General features: G+C 42.4%; 1 protein-coding gene and 1 pseudogene across 2 annotated transcripts in view; one reads left to right on the plus strand and one right to left on the minus strand.

The window, feature by feature from the left end:
• Positions 1-19379, minus strand: part of NINL (ninein like) — a 95178-nt gene that overhangs the window by 66714 nt on the left and 9085 nt on the right. The gene's annotated exons all lie outside the window — the stretch shown is intronic.
• LOC145532111 (uncharacterized) lies at positions 11027-15338 on the plus strand (annotated as a pseudogene). Its single transcript, XR_014073000.1, has 2 exons — positions 11027-12089; positions 12356-15338. The product of XR_014073000.1 is annotated as an uncharacterized LOC145532111 (transcript).

The following is a 19379-nucleotide window of genomic DNA, read 5'->3' on the forward strand; positions in this document are numbered from 1 at the left end:
ATCCACTGTACCACCAGGGAAGTTCAGTTAGAGACAACTTTGAAAAAAAGAATCATCCCATTGGCAAAGATACTTCCCTCTGATTCAATGGCAGTGCAAACTGGCCTGAAGTAAATCCAGCTGGGTTCACACAAAAACATGGGTCACAAGGAAAGAAAAACACAGGCTGTGCACCCCAGAGTGAGTGTGCCCGGGTGGAGAAGGACTGTGCTTCCCACGCCTGTTGGCACAGACAATGGAGAAGGAAAGAGCATCCCAGTGACACACCTGCAACAGGTGCGATTCTGCAAGAGGGACCAGAGTGACGACCACTCAGGCAGAGGAGGGTGTTCTGTACATGCTGCCCCAGGTATGAAAGGACAGAGCCCAACCAAGAGAGGCTTTCCATGATATTTGAGGTTCACAGCTAGTCCTTGGAAAGCAACCAAGAACTGCAAATGATTTAGTGCCAAGACATGAGTAGAATGTCGAGTGGGCAACGTGGCAAGACCCCTGCAGAGATCAGGCGCTGACTGTGCACTCATTCTCAAAGGCTGAGTTCAGGCAGGAGGGGCTGGGGCTTAGCAGAGGCAATACGTCTAGGCAGCACTCAGGACAGCTGACCAGCCTTGGGTTAAGGGAGAGCTCGGCTCGGGAGCACACTGGGGTCAGAGAGACTTACTCGAACCAAAGCTCCAAGACAGACTCAAAGGACAAGTCCAGTGGCTTCCAGTGTGGACAGAACACAACCTGTACCTCACTTACACGTGAGCCCCTGGGAAGTTGAGATACAACCCCCGGGTGACCTCCGGATGGATCAAGGTGAAGTTTCTGCCACCCACCAAATGTGGGCTTGTAGAAGGAAACCACGGTGCACTACAGACAGAATGATACTCCCTGCACACATGAATTTAAGGTTTGCAATTTATACACAGTACAACATTTGTGATCAGCTCTGCAGCAGCAAGGAAGGGAGACAAGAGAGGAAGAGGCTGGGAGGCCAGGGGTGTGGATGCCAACAACCCAGTAGGTTGCCTGGGCAGGAGCTGTCCTTCCTTGTCTTATAGCTTGTGGACTAAGATCAGGTGGTATTACCATTTCAAGTCACAACAGTGCTAAACTGTTTGAAACTCTTTAAATACTCAACCCTATTCCACTTTGCAGGTGAGAAACCACAGGCTTTACCGTGATATTTGAAGGTATACATTCCTTTGATTTATCTTTTTGAAGCTCAAAGGAATTATTAACTCCACACTTCCACTGCAGGGGGCACAAGTTCAACCCCTAGTTGGGCAACTAAAGAAGATCCCAAGTGCTGCGTGGCATGGCCAAAAATTTAAAAAGAAATTTTTTTAAGTCCATGATTTGAGATCTTTTGCCAGAATCCCCAGCCATTATCTCTTCAAATATTGCTTCTGCCCTATTCCCTGTCTCCTCCTTCCAAGACTCTAAGGATGCGGGCATCAGACTCTCTCACACCAGCCTCCCTAACGCTCCTCTCTGACCCACATTTTCCCTCCTTTTGGCTTCATACTTTCTTCGGGATGTTTTATGCCAGAGCCTAACATTCTTTTCATTGGTGCCTATTCTATTCTAAACATATCCACTAAGTTAACGTTAGTTATTACAGTTTTTATTTCTATAATTAATTCTTTTATAAGCTATTACAGCCTTGTAAATACTAATAGTTCAGCTTGCCGACAACATCCTAAGTCAAAATCACAGGTTGAGATGAATAAAAATGTTGTCTGGTTCCCAAGAAGGCCAATTTGTTCCAGTTCACTCACACACCAGGTGGAGCAGCTAAAACTTTGATAGAAAAAACAGTTTTGATAGCTTGCCGAGTTTGAGGCAACCACAGCAGCTGAAAAATGAGTGAGGAATCAATGCTACCTAATTCACCCGACAACCCAACTATGTGTGTGCAGAGCAGCCTCCAAGCAGCTCAGCCAAGAATAAAAGAACTGATGGACTTCCCTGGTGGTCCAGGAGTTGAGTCCTCCTTCCGGTGCAGGGGACTTGAGTTCGATCCCTGGTCGGGGAACTAGATCCCACATGCCATGGGGCTACTTAGCCTGCATGCCACAGTGAAAGATCCTGCATGCCACAACTAAGACAACACAGCCAAATAAATGCTTTAAAAAAAAAGAATAAAAGAACTGAAATGAGATTTGAGCTGCTGCCCAGAGGCAGAGTTTCCAGTATGAATCCATAGCACTGCCTACTAAAACAAACACAAATGAACACTCTTCAGAGGAATATAACAGAAACTTCCTTCTCCATGACACACCTTCACAATGTCCAGGACATAGTCATTTAATACTCACAAAAATGAAGAACCAGGAAAGAGTAAGAGAAATCAAAACCAGAGATTAACCTCAAAATGAGTGAGATATTGGAATTAGCTGCCTTAAAATCCTTTGCCAGCATAATTATACTCAAGGATGTGAAAGAAAAGATTCTCCTAATGAATGCACACATAGAAAACCTCAGTAGAGAAATAGAAACAATAAAACAGCCAAATGGAAATTTGAGAACCCACAATATCTGAAATTTTAAAATTCAAATAAAGGGCTTAATGGCAGAATGGATATGATAGAGGAAAAAGTCAGAGAACTTGAAGACTGCTGCTGCTGCTGCTAAGTCGCTTCAGTCGTGTCCGACTCTGTGCGACCCCATAGACGGCAGCCCACCAGGCTCCACCATCCCTGGGATTCTCCAGGCAAGAATACTGGAGTGGGTTGCCATTTCCTTCTCCAGTGCATGAAAGGGAAAAGTGAAAGTGAAGTCGCTCAGTCGTGTCCGACTCTTAGCAACCCCATGGACTGTAGCCTACCAGGCTCCTCCATCCATGGGATTTTCCAGGCAAGAGTACTGGAGTGGGGTGCCATTGCCTTCTCCGGAACTTGAAGACAGATGGATAGAAATCATCCAATCTTAAGAATAGAGAAGAGGAAATTATTTAAAGATCAGCCTCAGGGATTAAAAAGATAATCTTCAAAAGTCTAGCATACGCTCTAGGAGGAGAAGAGAGGGAATTAGGCAGAAAAATGGACTGAAGAACAAATGGCAAAGATCATCCCAAATTTTGTGAAAAACAAAAATGTACAGATTCAAGAAACTCAGTAAACCCCATTTAGTGTAAAGTTAATAAAACTACAGCCAGCCACATCAGAGCCAAACTGATGAAAAGCAACATAAGGAGAAAATCTTGAAAACATCCAAAGAAAAACAACACATCACATATAAGGACACAATAATTCAAAATGACTGCTGACTTCTTCTCAGAAATAATGGGCTCCAGAGGACTGTGTAACTTCATCTTTAACATGCTTAAAAACAACAACAAAAAGAAAACTCTGTCCAACTATAATTCTGTACACCAAAAATATTCTTCAAGGGATCTTGTCTTCTTTGCGGTATGCGAAATCTTAGCTATGACATGTGAGATAAAGTTCCCTGACCAGGGAAGGAACCCAGGCCCCCTGCATTGGGAGCACAGAGCTGTAGCCTCTTGACCACCAGGGAAGTCTCAAAATACATTTTCCATTAAAAAAAATAAACTAAGAGAAATGCCAGCAGCCCTGTGCTAAAAGAAATGCTAAAGGAAATGCTTTAGTTGAAGAGAAATTAGGCCAGATGGAAATTTATATTTTTAGGAAGGAATAAACAGAATCCAAAAAACCAAATATCTGATTAAAATGAGAGAAAAAAGTTGTAAACTTGGAAAAAATACAACTAAAGTTAAAAAAAAAAATACCACTGTCTTGTCAAATTTGTAAGATATGTAGATGTAATACATACAATATCTATACTATCCAAGTGAGTGAGAATGGGGGTACACATTTGCAGGATCTCTATATTACATGTGAAGTTGCAGAATATTAATTTCAAATAAATTATGAAAGTTAAGTCCACAAAAATACTTGCACACAAATGTTTAGAGCAGCTCAATTCATAATTGCCAAAACTTGTTTATAACAAAAATATCCTCCAAATAAGTGAACAGAGGGAGTTCTATGGCAGTACAGTGGTTCAGACTCCATGCTCACGATGCAGGAGACATGGGTTCAATCCCTGGTTGGGGAACCAAGATCCAGTATGCCACACAGCATGGCCAAAAAAAACCAGTACATTTCAGTACATCCATACAATGGGATATTATCTACCACTTTTTAAAAATGAGCTAGCAAATGTGAAAAGACTTGGAAGAACTTTAAATGCACATTACTAAGTGAAATAAGACAATCTAAAAAGGCCACATACTATATAATTCCAAACATATGATATTCTGGAAAAAGTAACACTGTTGAGACAGTAAAAAAGATCAGTGGTTGCCGGGGATGGGGACAGGGCATGGATGAACAGACAGAGCACAGGGGATTTAAGGAAATGAAACTTCTCTATATGATACTGTAAAGGTATAAACATGTTATTATACATTTCCAAAACCCATAGGGTGTAAAACAGGGAGTGAGCCCTAGTGTAAACTCTGGACTCTGGGTGATCATGGTATCAACGTAGATTTGTCAACTGTAACCACAATGGTGGGGGATGTTGGTGGTGGAAGCTATGGGGTGGGAAAAGTACTGGGTTGGCTAAAAAGTTTGTTTGGGTTTTTCCATAAAATATTACAGAAAAACATGAATGAACTTATTGGCTAACTCGATATATGGGAATTCTCTGCACTGTCTATTCAATTTTGCTGCGAACCTAAAAGTGCTCTGAAAAATAAAGTCTATTAATTTTTTTAAAGAAAACAGAAAAAATGGTTGGATAAAATATTGAAACATGCTATAACACTTATGACCCTTGAGAACATTATACCAAGTGAAAGAAGCCAGTCATAAAAGAACACTTATAGTATGATTTCATGTATATGAAATGTCCAGAATAGGCAAATTTATAGAGACAGAAAATAAATTAGTGGTTGCCCTGGGCTAATGGGGGTGGGGTGTCCGAATGAAACTGGGAATGACTGCTAATGTGGGATTCTTCTGAGATGATGAAACTGTTCTGAAAGCTGTTGTAGCCATGGTTGCACAACCCTGTGAATATACTAAAAACCGCTGAATTATACATATTAAATGGGTGAATTGATGGTATGTGAATTATATCTCAATAAAACTGTCATTTTTTTAAAGCAAAGCTGCAATTTTTAAAAAGTAACTGGTTAAAACCCATAGCATGCATACTTTAAACATTAGAATGTTGAAGAATACTGAAGAAGTCTCTAGACTTCTAGAGATAGAAGATGGACTTTTCATAGTGGTAAGTCAGCAGTAAGGCATGTCATAAATATCCACATGCCTAACAACAGAGCCTCAAAACAAAGCAAGAACTGAAGGAACCAAAGCTAGAAACAGATGGAAATTTTAACACCAGTTTCTTAACAGGTAATAGAAGTAGATCCAAAGTTGGGGGTGGGGGATGTAAATAAGGTACACAATACCATCAACCACCTTGTCTAAAATAAATACGTTTAGGTTTGACACATGTACACTACTGATGTATAAAAGAGATAAGTGATAAGAACATATTGTATAGCTCAGAGAACTCTATCCAATGCTCTGTGGTGACTTAAGTAGGAAAATAAATCTAAAAGAGAGGGGATATATGTATACATATAACTGATCCACTTTGCTGTACAGCAGAAACTAAAGCAAGATTGCAAAGCAACTCTACTCCAAGAAAAATTAATTTTAAAATATGTTGAGTATAACAAGCAGTGGTTAAGCATTCATTTCATAATAATTTTTTGTCTCCTTGGAACCTCTAAGGATCTTTCAGTGGTCTGAAATCTTTCTTTAAGATTTATTATTATCTTCTTTACTCTTATTATTTATGTATTTACTTTGGGCTGTGCCAGGTCTCCGCTGCTGCACATGAGCCTTCTCTGGCTGCATCAAGTGGGGGCTACTCTCTGGTTGTCATGTGCCGGCTTCTCGTCGTAGGGGCTTCTCTGGCTGTGCAGCACTGGCTCTAGGATGCATGGGCTTCAGACGCTGCAGCTTGCGGGCTCTAGAGCACAGGCTCAGAGGTTGTGGTACACGGGCTTCGTTGCCCTGCACCATGTGGAATATTCCTGGACCGGGGATGGAACCTGTGTCATAGGCAGATTCTTAACCACCAGATGAACCATCAAGGAGGTCTACTTATAGAAGCTGACCAAAGTAATTTGCACAGATGCCTTTTTCCTTCTTAACACCCTTTCCAAACACGAAGACTCATTCAAAACCATCCCATTTTCCCCAAGACACAATCCCTGTGTTCTTTCCTCTTAGATGTTTTAATTCTCTACTCCCTGGAACCCAGGTGGTTTTGACATGAAGCCCTGTTCCCCTGCAGAAATGTGTTGGGGGCCAATCACAAGCCATCAGCCAGAGATAAGAGAGTATCCAGGTGGGTGGGTTTGGAGTGCTGCAAAGGAAATGGACCTGGTCTGCACCCCCGTTTCATCACACAGCAGTGGCACCTGGCAGACACTTGTTCATCTCCTAACAGCAAACAGCAGAGGCGAGGCACGAGCTGGAGCCTCTTGCTCTTCCCAGCAGGTGGTTTCACTGCCAGCGCCTTGTGATGCTCTCCAGGGTCTTAGGTTCCATAACACGGTTGCTTTTCAGCAGTTACCTGCCAGGTTCTGACTCATGAGACCTGTACAACCTCCTTCAACAGAAGGGACTATCATACATGCCGTGTGTGCTTAGTCGCTCAGTTGTGTCCGACTCTTTGCGACCCCATGGACTGTAGCCAGCCTCCTCTATCCACAGGGATTCTCCAGGCAAGAATACTAGAATGAGTTGCCATACATTCCTCCAGGGGATTTTCCCAACCCAGGGATCGAACCCAGGTCTCCTGCACTGAAGGTGGATTCTTAACTGTTTGAGCCATCAGGGGCTATCATATAATGACCCGCATATGACCTGAAAGGACAGGCCTGTGTTGGGGCGTCAGCATATCAGACAGCCCTCCTTCACACAGAAGAGGCCACATCAGGGGCCCGTGCTTCTCCATCCTAAAGCTCAAGGGTCCCAGAGCGTGTCGCTTCCCTCAAACCACTTGCAGGTAATAACAGCACACTCTGTAGCTGTGGGACCAAGCTAGGATGGCAGCGCGCATGTGTGCTAAGTCACTTCAGTCGTATCCAACTCTTTGTGAACCCTTGGACTGTACCCCGCCAGGCTCCTCTGTCCATGGGATTCTCCAGGCAAGGATACTGGAGTAGGGTGCCATGCCCTCCTCCAGGGGATATTCCCGACCCAGGGATCGAAGCTGGGTCTCTTAGGTCTCCTGTCTTGGCAAGCAGGTTCTTTACCACTAGGGCCAGCTGGGAAGCCCAAGGATGGGAGGGGGAACATTAAAAGGGAGGAGGTGCCCGGTGTGGTTATGTACACCATGGGGGGATGTCAGAGACAACTTATTTTTAAAAAGAAAGAAAAGAAAGTTGCAAAACTGCGTTCTTTCATTCAAGAAATATTTACTGAGGGAATTCCCTTTGTCCAGTGGTTAGGACCCCATGCTTTCACTGCTGAGGGCCCAGGTTCAATCTCTGGTAAGGGAATTAAGACCCCACAAGCCATGCAGCAAGTTCAAAAAAAAAGAAATATTTACTGAGCATGCACCATTCTAGGCACTTCAGTTCAGTTTGGTCGCTCAGTCGTGTCCGACTCTTTGCAACCCCATGAATTGCAGTACACCAGTCCTCTCTGTCCATCACCAACTCCTGGAGTCTACCCAAACCCATGTCCATCAAGTCAGTGATCCCATCCAACTATCTCATCCTCTGTCGTCCCCTTCTCCTCCTGCCCCCAATCCTACCCAGCATTAAGGTCTTTTCCAATGAGTCAACTCTTCACATGAGGTGGCCAAAGTATTGGAGTTTCAGCTTCAACATCAGTCCTTCCAATGAACACCCAGGATTGATCTCCTTTAGGATGGACTGAATGCATCTCCTTGCAGTCCAAGGGACTCTCAAGAGTCTTCTCCAACACCACAGTTCAAAAGCATCAATTCTGCGGCGCTCAGCTTTCTTCACCGTCCAACTCTCACATCCATATGTGACCACTGGAAAAACCACAGCCTTGACTAGATGGACTTTTGTTGGCAAAGTAATGTCTCTGCTTTTAAATATGCTACCTAGGTTGGCCATAACCTTCCTTCCAAGGAGTAAACATCTTTTAATTTCATGGCTGCAATCACTATCAGCATTGATTTTGGAGCCCCCAAAAATAAAGTCTGACACTATTTCCACTGTTTCCCCATCTATTTCCCATGAAGTAATGGGACCAGATGCCATGATCTTAGTTTTCTGAACGTTGAGCTTTAAGCCAACTTTTTCACTCTCCTCTTTCACTTTCATCAAGAGGCTCTTTAGTTCTTCTTCACTTTCTGCCATAAGGGTGGTGTCATCTGCATATCCAGCCCAGCGTTTCTCATGATGTACTCTGCATATAAGTTAAATAAGCAGGGTGACAATATACAGCCTTGATGTACTCCTTTTCCTATTTGGAACCAGTCTGTTGTTCCATGTCCAGTTCTAACTGTTGCTTCCTGACCTGCATACAGGTTTCTCAAGAGACAGGTCAGATGGTCTGGTATTCCCATCTCTTTCAGAATTTTCCACAGTTTATTGTGATCCACACAGTCAAAGGCTTTGGCATAGTCAATAAAGCAGAAATAGATGTTTTTCTGGAACTCTCTTGCTTTCTCAATGATCCAGCGGATATTAGCAATTTGATCTCTGGTTCCTCTGCCTTTTCTAAAACCAGCTTGAACATCTGGAAGTTCACGGTTCACATATTGCTGAAGCCTGGCTTGGAGAATTTTGAGCATTACTTTACTAGAATGTGAGATGAGTGCAATTGTGCAGTAGTTCGAACATTCTTTGGCATTGCCTTTCTTTGGGATTAGAACGAAAACTGACCTTTTCCACTCCTGTGGCCACTGCTGAGTTTTCCAAATTTGCTGGCATATTGAGTGCAGCACTTTCACAGCATCATTTTTCAGGATTTGAAATAGCTCAACTGGAGTTTCATCACCTCCAGTAGCTTTGTTCGTAGTGATGCTTTCTAAGGCCCACTTGACTTCACATTCCAGGATGTCTGGCTCTAGGTGAATGATCACAACATCGTGATTATCTGGGTCATGAAGATCTTTTTTGTACAGTTATTCTGTGTATTCTTGCCACCTCTTCTTAATATCATCTGCTTCTGTTAGGTCCATACCATTTCTGTCCTTTATTGAGCCCATCTTTGCATGAAATGTTCCCTTGGTATCTCTAATTTTCTTGAAGAGATATTTAGTCTTCTCCAATCTGTTGTTTTCCTCTATTTCTTTGCATTGATCGCTGAGGAATGCTTTCTTATCTCTCCTTGCTATTCTTTGGAACTCTGCATTCAGATGGGAATATCTTTCCTTTTCTCCTTTGCTTTTTGCTTCTCTTCTCTTCCCAGCTAGGCACTTAGGACACTGCAACTAATGAAACAGACAAACCTGGCAAATAAGCAAATCCTGTCTTAAATGGTGATAAGTAATATGAGAGAAGCAGAGCAGGAGGAGGTGGGGTATCATCGACTCACAACCTTAAATGGGGCAGACTGGGAAGGCCTTCCTGAGAAGGTGACCTTTCTGCGTGTCTGAAGGTAGTGTATCTTGGTCTGCATACATATGCCTGGTGCTTCCCTGGTGGTTCAGTGGTTAAGATCTGCCTTGCAATGCAGGGAACAAGGGTTTGATTCCTGGTTGGGGAACTAAGATCCCACATGCCATGGAGCAACTAAGCCAAGGAGCTGCAACTAGAGAGTCCACCACGAAGATCCCACGTGTAGAAACTAGAACCCAATGCAACCAAATAAATAAATAAATATTAAATATTTTTGAAAAGCCAGCCTGGCCTCAAATGATTTCAAGAAGTCCCTGAGCCCCCAAGTATTCATTCCCCTGCCTTCTTCTAAAGCCTGAAATTTCTATGAGGGGAGAAAGAAACCTATTTAATTCCATTTAATTCTATTAAATTCCTGTTTAATTCTGTACTATCAGAGAACTCTCTGATAGTTTTGGAAAAGCTGTCACACAGAGCTCCCATGTTACCAGGTGACCGTGGAAGCATATGCTTGATGTCTGGACATCGCTCCATCACAAGGCAAGGGGAGCACAAATTTCAAGAAGACAAGTGGGTCACTGAGTCAGAAGGATCAAAGGTGGCTATCAGATGGCACTCATCAGGGCTCAGCTACCTCTTCCTGTTTGGTGCAGGACAGGGCAGCTGTCTGCTGTGTGGTGCTCATGTCATATGACTGAAACCGGGCAATTCCAGTACACTAACCATGACGTTCACACAAGGCAATTTAGCAGTGACCAGGCACCCTGGAGACTCACTGATCAGCAGCACTACACTGAATCCTCACCTTCTGTACCATCTACACTAAAGCAAGAGGGGAGCTCTCTAGCAGACCCACTCTGAAAGAAAGGCTAAAGGAAATTCTTCAGATAGAAAGAAAATAATACCAGAGGAAACAAATTTCAGGAATAAAGGAGGAGCAATAGAACTGGCAAATAACTGTGTAAATATGAGATATAGTTTTTTTGTCTGTGCCTCGGAGAAGGCAATGGCACCCCACTCCAGTACTCTTGCCTGGAAAATCTCATGGATGGAGGAGCCTGGTAGGCTACAGTCCATGGGGTCGCTAAGAGTCGGACACGACTGAGCGATTTCACTTTCACTTTTCCCTTTCATGCATTGGAGAAGGAAATGGCAACCCACTCCAGTATTCTTGCCTGGAGAATCCCAGGGACAGGGGAGCCTGGTGGGCTGCCGTCTATGGGGTCGCACAGAGTCGGACACGACTGAAGTGACTTAGCAGCAGCAGCAGTCCAGCGTGTGGGATCTTAGTTCCCTGACCAGGGGTGGAACCGACGCCCATTGCAGTGGGAGGTCCTGATCTTAATCACTGGGCTGCCAGGGAAGTCTCTATTATTTTTTTTTTTAAGAAGTGGCCAAAGCAGGCAGCTTTTTATACTTCTTATTTATTTTTAAGAAATATTTATTTTTATGTATTTATGTAGCTGTGCCAGGTCTTAGTTGTGGCACTTGGGACCTTCCATCTTCACTGCAGCAGGTGGAATCTTTAGTTTCAGCATATGGGATCTAGTTCCCCGACCAGGGATCAAACCCAGGCCCCATGCACTGGGAGCACAGAGTCCTAGCCACTGGACCACCAGGGAAGTCCCCAGACTATTTTGTATGTATATGTGATGTATATATGTATGACAGCAGAAAGCAAAATTTCTAACACTGTCTGAAGCAGTATTTGATGCACGAAGTGTAGCACTAAGTGGCGGTGTGGCTCCTATGTTCCCCATGAAGTGGCACAATCTTATTTCCAAGCAGACAGAGAAAAGCTAAATATGAATACTATAATCTCTAGAGCAACCACTAAAATAGTTATACAGAGATACATGGTGAAAAACATCAATAAAAATGATTAAAATGAAACACTAAGAATATAATCAATAATACAGTCAATAATAACATAGGGGAACATAGTCAGTAATAAGTAATACCGTTCATGGTGACAGATGGTAACTAGATTTAGGGCGATCATTTTGAAATGTATAGCAATGTCAAATCGCTATGCTGTGCACCGGGAACTAAGAGTGTTGTAGTCAATTATACTTCAAAAATAAACAAGTTCATAGAAAAAGAGATCGGATTTGTCGTTACTGGAGGTACGCAGAGGGTTATTGGGAGGGGAATTGGAAGAACCTGGTCAAAGGGTAGAAACTTCCAGAGCACCACCCAGCCGGGTCAGGAGGCCGGCCGGGGCGCCCCGGCCCTCCCAACCTCTGTTCCCGGACCCCCAAGAACTAGAAGGAGCCCCGGGGCCGAAACACCTCCTGCGCACCCACCACGGGGCCCGCGCCGCCGGAGCCGCGATCCCGAAACACCGAGGGGGCGCCCCACGAGCCGGCTCCCGCCGCCCACCCGCCGGCCCGTGTCCAGGCGCGTCCTCCTGTCCACGAGCTCGCTGGAGACATGCGCTCCTGCAGGCGATCCGAGCGCTTCAGAAGGGCACACGCCTGCTGCTAAGAAAGACCCCCTTCTGCCGCCTGCAACTCTCTCATCCAACCACCCTCCCATCCCTTCCCCTGCCCCGAGAGACTGCCCCCCCTCTCCCACCACCGAGACCAGGAGAGCCGTGCCCGCCGTCTCTAAGCTCCCTGGAGCTGACACCAGCTACCAGTTAGGTTCCAAGATTAAGCAACAGGAAGGAACAGAAGTGAAGATTCACAGAGACTCGCGGAGAGAGTCTATCTTCTCTTTAGTCTCCTTTTCCTCTCTACTCCTCCCTTTGATCCCCATCCCTGCTCCTTCACAGGCAAGAGAAATATGTGTTAAATTCACTCGTGGTGTGGACTTCAGTTGGCAAACCCAGGCCGTGTTGGCCCCGCAAGAGGCGGCCTACGCGTTTCTGGTTCGTTTCTTCGAGGATGCCTGTCTCCTCTCCTTACACGCCGGCCGCGTCACGCTCTTCTCAAAGGATGCGCAGCTGGCCCGGAGGATCAGAGGCATTCAAGAAGCGCTCGGCTGGGCTCCGGCCACCCGCCCGTGTCTCTGGTTGATACCAGAGCCCCTGCCCATGGCCAGGACTAGATCCACGGAGTACAAGGTGTTGCCTAGACTTGCTGTCTCTGAGCAGAGTGTGTGAGTTGCTTTCCTAGTTAGTTTTTTTGAGAAGAAGACTGCATGGCTTTCCTCTGTAACAGAAGTAAAAGACGAGAGAACAACGTATTCCAGAAATCCTGAGAATAATTTTCAGATGAAGGGACTCTAAGGTTGACTTCACTTTGCAAATTATTCATGTGACTGTTTGATGATTTGGAAAACATCAGATTTTCTAGGTTATGGGAGAAAAGGATATTTATTATTTTAAATCCTCTTGTATCATTTAAATGTTTTACCATATGTATATTTACTTTTATTTAAAACATGATGGAAAAAATAAGGGAAGACCACTCCAGTCAGTTGCATGGAAGAGCCTGGTGCATCCAGGATACAAATCTCTGTCCCTCAGATTGACTTCATCATTAGTGGCAGAAGCAAGTTCCTGTGTGGACTGTGCCTGTCAACAGATCAAAAACTCAATTGGGATGAAAATAGAAAATTGTTAAGGTCTGATGTTCTAGCTCCTTTTGGTAAACTCCTACCAAAATCATTCAGAAATTCCAACTTGTAGAATTTATTTTATTCTTTTATTTGCAAATCATAGATGTATCATAATTTATACTTCAGAATTCTTCATTCCAGGATTTTAAAGAGCCTTTTCAATGTTTTTACAGGTATTTTTATAATTTCCTTGTGGAGAGATAATGAAAATAATTCTTAAAGAAAAAAATTTGAAGCAAAGTTACTGTTATACGGAGATTATACTGTGTTCTTTGTGTGTTAGTGCTAATTTCTTCATTTGGACATTGTTTTCCAACAGCCACAATTTAAACAAGAGAATTGAGGGATGTATTTTTGCCTCCAATGGAGTAGAGTGTGAGCTGATAAAATCCTTGCCCTTCTTCTGTAACTGAAAGCAGTTTAAGAGACTTCCAGGGAAATAGGAAGTGCCACCAGAAGACTTTTGATATTGTGTGTGATGAAAATGATTAGTGAGGGTGGATATTAATAATGATGCATCAGCCAACTGAATTCAAACTAAATGCAAGGACCAAGTTCTGTTGTTTGATACATTTTAACCCTTTGGAAAAACCTTTTCCTGTTTTACATCAACTCATTTTTATGTAAACACTGGAATAAAGCTTATCTATGAATACATTTTTTTAAAAAAAGGTACAAACTTCCAGTTGTAAAATAAATAAGTACTAGGGATATAATCTACAACACAATAAATACAATTAATAAACACTGCTCTATGTTATATATGAAAATTGTTGAGAATAAATCTCAACAGTTCTCATAAGGAAAAATACTACTTTTCTTTTTTTTCATTTTGCACCTATATGAAATGATAAGTGTTCACAAAACCTACTGCGGTAACCATTTCAAGATGTATGTAAGTCAAATCATTCTGTAGACCTTAAACTTATACAGTGTTGTGTGTCAATTATATCTCAATAAAACTGGAAGAAAACAATGAAATAGAAAAAAAAAGGAACACTGAGCAACATTCAAGTAATCCAGGAAAGGAAAAAAAATAGAAATAAAAATATAGAGGATAGTTATATGTTAACTATACCTCAATAAACACACACAGGGGACAAACAGAAAACAAATAATAAAGTGATAGACTTATACCCAAATATATTGATAGTTACATTAAATGTAAATGGTCTAAACACACAGACTAAAAGAGAAGGACTATCAGACCCAAATACATGCTCTCTTCAGGAAATCTACTTCATGTTTTAGTAGAAGGATGGGTAAAACAAGCCATACAAACAATATTAATTTATGTAGAGTGACTATATTAACACCAGAAGAAGTAGACTTTGGAGGAAGGAAATTACCAGAGATAAAGAGGGGCATTAAACGATTTCAAAATGTTCACTCACCAAGAAGACATAATAAGTCTAAATATAGGTATACCTAAGGAGTACATCAAGGCTGCATATTGTCACTATGCTTATTTAACTTATATGCAGAGTACATTATGTGAAATGCTGGGCTGGATGAAGTAGAAGCTGGAATTAAGATTACCAGGAGAAATATCAATAACCTCAGATACACAGATGACACCACCCTTATGGCAGAAAGCAAAGAAGAACTAAAGAGGAGAGTGAAAAAGCTGGCTTAAAACTCAACATTCAAAAAGCTGAGATCATGGCATCCAGTCCCATCACTTCATGGCAAATAGATGGAGAAACAATGAAAACAGTGACAAACTTTATTTTCTTGGGCTCCAAAATCACTGCAGATGGTGACTGCAGCCATGAAATTAAAAGACACTTGCTCTTTGGAAGAAAAGCTATGACCAACCTAGACAGCATATTAAAAAGCAGAGACATTACTTTACCAACAAAGGTCTGTCTAGTCAAAGTTACGATTTTTCCAGTAGTCATGTATGGATGTAAGAGTTGGACCATGAAGAAGGCTGAGCGCCAAAGAATTGATACTCTCTAACTGTGGTGCTGGAGAAGACTCTTGAGAGTCCCTTGGACTACAACGAGATCAAACAAGTCAATCCTAAAGGAAATCAACCCTGAATATTCATTGAAAGGACTGATGCTGAATTTGAAGCTCCAATACTTTGGCCACCTGATGCGAAGAACTGACTCACTGGAAAAGACCCTGATGCTGGGGAAGATTGAAGGCAGGAAGAGAAAGGAACAACAGTGGATGAGATGGTTGGATGGCATCACTGACCTGATGGACATGAGTTTGAGCAAGCTCTGGGAGTTGGTGATGGAAAGGGAAGCCTGGCGTGCTACAGTCCATGGGGTCGCAAAGAGTCGGATACGACTGAGAGATTGAACTGAACTGAGATATACTAAACACAGACCAACCAAAAACACGAAGCAAAAATGAACAGAACTGCTTTTTCAGTTTCACAGCTTTCCTGGGGCAGAATCCTCCTGACGCCAGTAACTGGTAGAACCACGTAAACAGTAGTTGACAAATGCTGGAGGATAGAGGTGGAGAGATGAAATTTAAAACTCCTGAGCTAGGGGGAGGGAAAGGGGATGACACACCTACATGAGTTTTATTTCCAGGAGCCCCATGAGGTCTTCATGATAAAGACTGGAGGAAAAAAAAAAATTAGATTTTCACTATTTAGACAGGGAAGAGAAGAAAACTAACAGCTTAGAAATGCACCCAGAGAAAAGTAACCATTTTCAAAAACATCCACACCAAAGGGTGTTTCTTCCCTCAGAATAAACTATTTTATCAGACAGAGCCTTATCAGACCTGGGGGAAGGGCAAAGAGCAACTTGACAACTGGAACCTCTTCTAGCCTTCCTGTCTTTTAACTGGGCTGGAAAAAAAAAAAAAGAAAAAAGGATGGGTGGGAGCTAAGAAACTTCTGAAGGGCACAGTCCAGGACCTCATAACCACAAAAACAGTCTGACTCATAGGAATGCCTCCCTCACCCAGCACCTCTCCACCACATGCACAGGGCTCTGGTAGAAAAGCCATGCATTATACCATGAGAGCTGCCAGACACAGACTCCATTTCAGATAGTTTCTGGGAAAACTCATAGACAATAGGGAGATAACAGAAGACACCTGAAGAATCTGAAGCCTCTGACATCTACCACAAGTTCAGCTTTCAACACAAAGTTACAAGTCAAACTAAGGGTAAGAAAAAACAGATCTTGAGGAGGCCTGAGAAAAAGCAGGCATGAGAATCTGGCTCAGATATAGCAAAGATTTTGCAATTATTAGACTGAGAGTTTCACTATGGTTAATATGCTAGGGGCTATAAAGGGAAAAAAGTGGACAACCTACAAAAAAAATGATGGGTGATATAAGCAGGGGCTTCCCCGGAAGCTCAGTGGTAAAGAATCCACCTGCAATGCAGAAGACAGAGGTTTGGTCCCTGAGTTGGAAAGATCTCCTGAAGGAGGAAATGGCAATCCACTCCAGTATTCTTGCTGGGAAAATCCCATGGACAGAGGAGCCTGGCAGCCTACAGTCTATGGGGTCGCAGAGTAAGACACGACTGAAGCAACTGAGCATGCACGCAATATAAGCAGAGAGATGGAAACTCTAATAAAGACGCAAAAATAAATGCCAGAATTCAAAAATACAGTAACAGAAATAAGGAATGCCTTTGATACATTCATCAGTAGATTGGACATGGCTGGGGAAAAAATTTGGTCAGCATTAATTTATATCACTAGAAATGTCTCAAACTAAAAAGCAAAGAGAAAAAATAATGGGGAGGGGGAGAAAAAGGAACAGAACATCCAAAAATTGTGAGACAATCACAAAAGGTGTAATATATGCATAATTGAAATATGAGACAATGAAACAAAGAAATTAACAAAAGAAACATCTGAAGTAACAATGGCTGAGAACTTTCCAAAATTAATGGCAGATCCCAGAGGACACATCCAGGAATTGCAGAGAACAACCAATGAGGATATATCCCCAAAGGACTATACCTAGGCACATCATATTCAAACTGCAGAAAACCAAAGACAAATCCTTAAGGAAGGCCTGAGGGGGAAAAACCACCTCACTTGCAGAGGAACAAAGTAAAGAATAACATCTATCTTGTCAGAAACCACGAGCAAGAGAATGAAGTAATACATCTGAAGTGTTGAATGAATAAACCACCCACCTATGGTTGTATATCCAAATAAATTATCCTTTGTAAGTGAAGAAGAAATAAAGACTTTCTCAGACAAAAACTGAAGGAATGCATTGACAGGAGACCTGCCTTGCAAAAACTGTTGTTCTTCAGAGAAAAGGAAAATAATATATACTAATAGGTCAGAGATTCAGATCAACATTTAAAAAGGGAAAGCATTAAAGAAAGAATAAATGAAGGTAAAACAAAATGTTTCATTCTTTTTTCTTTCTTTTTTTGTTTTTGGCAGTGCCCCGTGGCTTGTGGGATCCTAGCTCCCTGACCAGGGATTGAATCTGCACCCTCGGCAGTGAAAGCAAGGAGTCCTAACCCCCACCCCACTGGTGAATTCCCTATGTTTCTTATTATTCACTGATTTAATATATAACTGTTCAAAATAAAAATAGCAAAAATTCACTGGTGATCATAGCTTATGAATGAGTGAAATGAATGGCTGCAACGTTATAAGGAACAGGAAGGAGGAATTGGGAATACTCTGTTAAGAGGTATCTGCACTATCTGTAAAGTGAAACAGAGTTATTTGAAAGTGGACATAGATTAGTTGCAAATGTATACTGCAAACTCCAGGCAAACCATATTTTTTTTTTTTTCAAAAGAAGAATTGATATGCTGAGAGAAGAGAGAAAATGAAATCATTTAAAATGCTCATTAAAGTTAGAGAAGACAGGAAAAAAGAGTGGAGTATGTTTTTAAAAGGTAACAAAGAATATGTGCAATGAATGGAAGATTCCTTTACAAATAGAGTAGATATTAATCCAACTATATCAATAATCACCTTCAATGTGAATGGTCTAAATACACCAATCAAAAGAGTCTGTTAGAATGGATTAAAAAAATAAGACCCAACTATATGCAGTCTACAAGAAACTCATTTTATTTTTATTAAAAAAAATTAATTGCAGCATCCAGGATTTAGTTCCCTGACCAGAGATCAAACGCTGGTCCCCTGCATTGGGAGTTTGGAGTCTTAAATGCTGGTCCACCCGGGAAGTCCCCCTAGGGGGTTATATTACAGGGCTGAAGGCAGAAGTTTCTAAAAAATGACCTCTCTCTCCCTTTAAAAAAAAACAACAAAAAACTGCTTACACAAAAATTGACCCATGTGTGCATGCATATATATGGTTCCAAGAGTTTTAACATGTACAAATTTGTATAACTGTCACACAATGAGAACACACAACAGTTCCATCACCAAAAACATGTGCTGACCTCGAACAGTCCTGACACCGCCCATGTTTGCTGACCCCACAGTCTTGCCTTTTCCAGAATGTCATATAAATGGAACCTTACAGCACGTGGCCTTTCTGCGCTGACTCTTTCTTTCAGCATCAGTGCGGCTGCACGGATGGTTGTTGTTTCACTGAGGGCAGTGTTCTAGGTGAGGGTTGCCACAGTGGGTCCAGTCATTCATGCTGCAACAAAAACTCGGTGCAGCCAAATTAAAAAAAAAATCAACTGCATCCTTTGATTCCAAATAAAAAAAAATCCTGGACGCAAGGGAACACCAAGATCTGGTACATTTTAGAATGGAAAAACAGAAGAAATATATATTGAATTTCAATACATTATCCTGCTGCAGGTTTATAAATGCTAAGGCATATATAGCTAGTTTGATCAAACAAAATCACTTCAACTTCCTTCGGAGGGTCTGTCATTGACTTCCCAAGGAGTCTCAGCCTCCTTCCTACCTGAGCAACAAAGGTGTGGAATGTGAAGCAGCAATTCCCTTTTGTCCCACAGGCAGCCTGTACACAGTCTCTGAAGCACTGGAACATGACCAGCCCCAGTAAATGGAGGTGGGTGGGTCACCTCCTCCCTGGACGCCACTGTGGAGGAAAGATGTGGGTGTACATACGTTTCCAGAAACAAATGAGTAACCTACATTCCTCTGTCTGAAGTAAGAGGCAAGAGCACGCTGCAGCCAGCAGCGAGGCAGGCAGAGCAGACCCAAGGGTGTAAGTCCCGGGACACTTGTTGTTACAGAAACGTTATTACTGGTCACAGAACCAGCTAGTTTTATCAGTGTTTGATTCTCTGCAGCGTTTGATTCTCTATGGAAGCTAGAAATTCCAGAAGAGC

This window comes from Giraffa tippelskirchi, chromosome 13 (assembly GCF_054371585.1).
Source record: "Giraffa tippelskirchi isolate mGirTip1 chromosome 13, T2T-mGirTip1v1.2.pri, whole genome shotgun sequence".
NCBI classification, from domain to species: domain Eukaryota; kingdom Metazoa; phylum Chordata; class Mammalia; order Artiodactyla; family Giraffidae; genus Giraffa; species Giraffa tippelskirchi.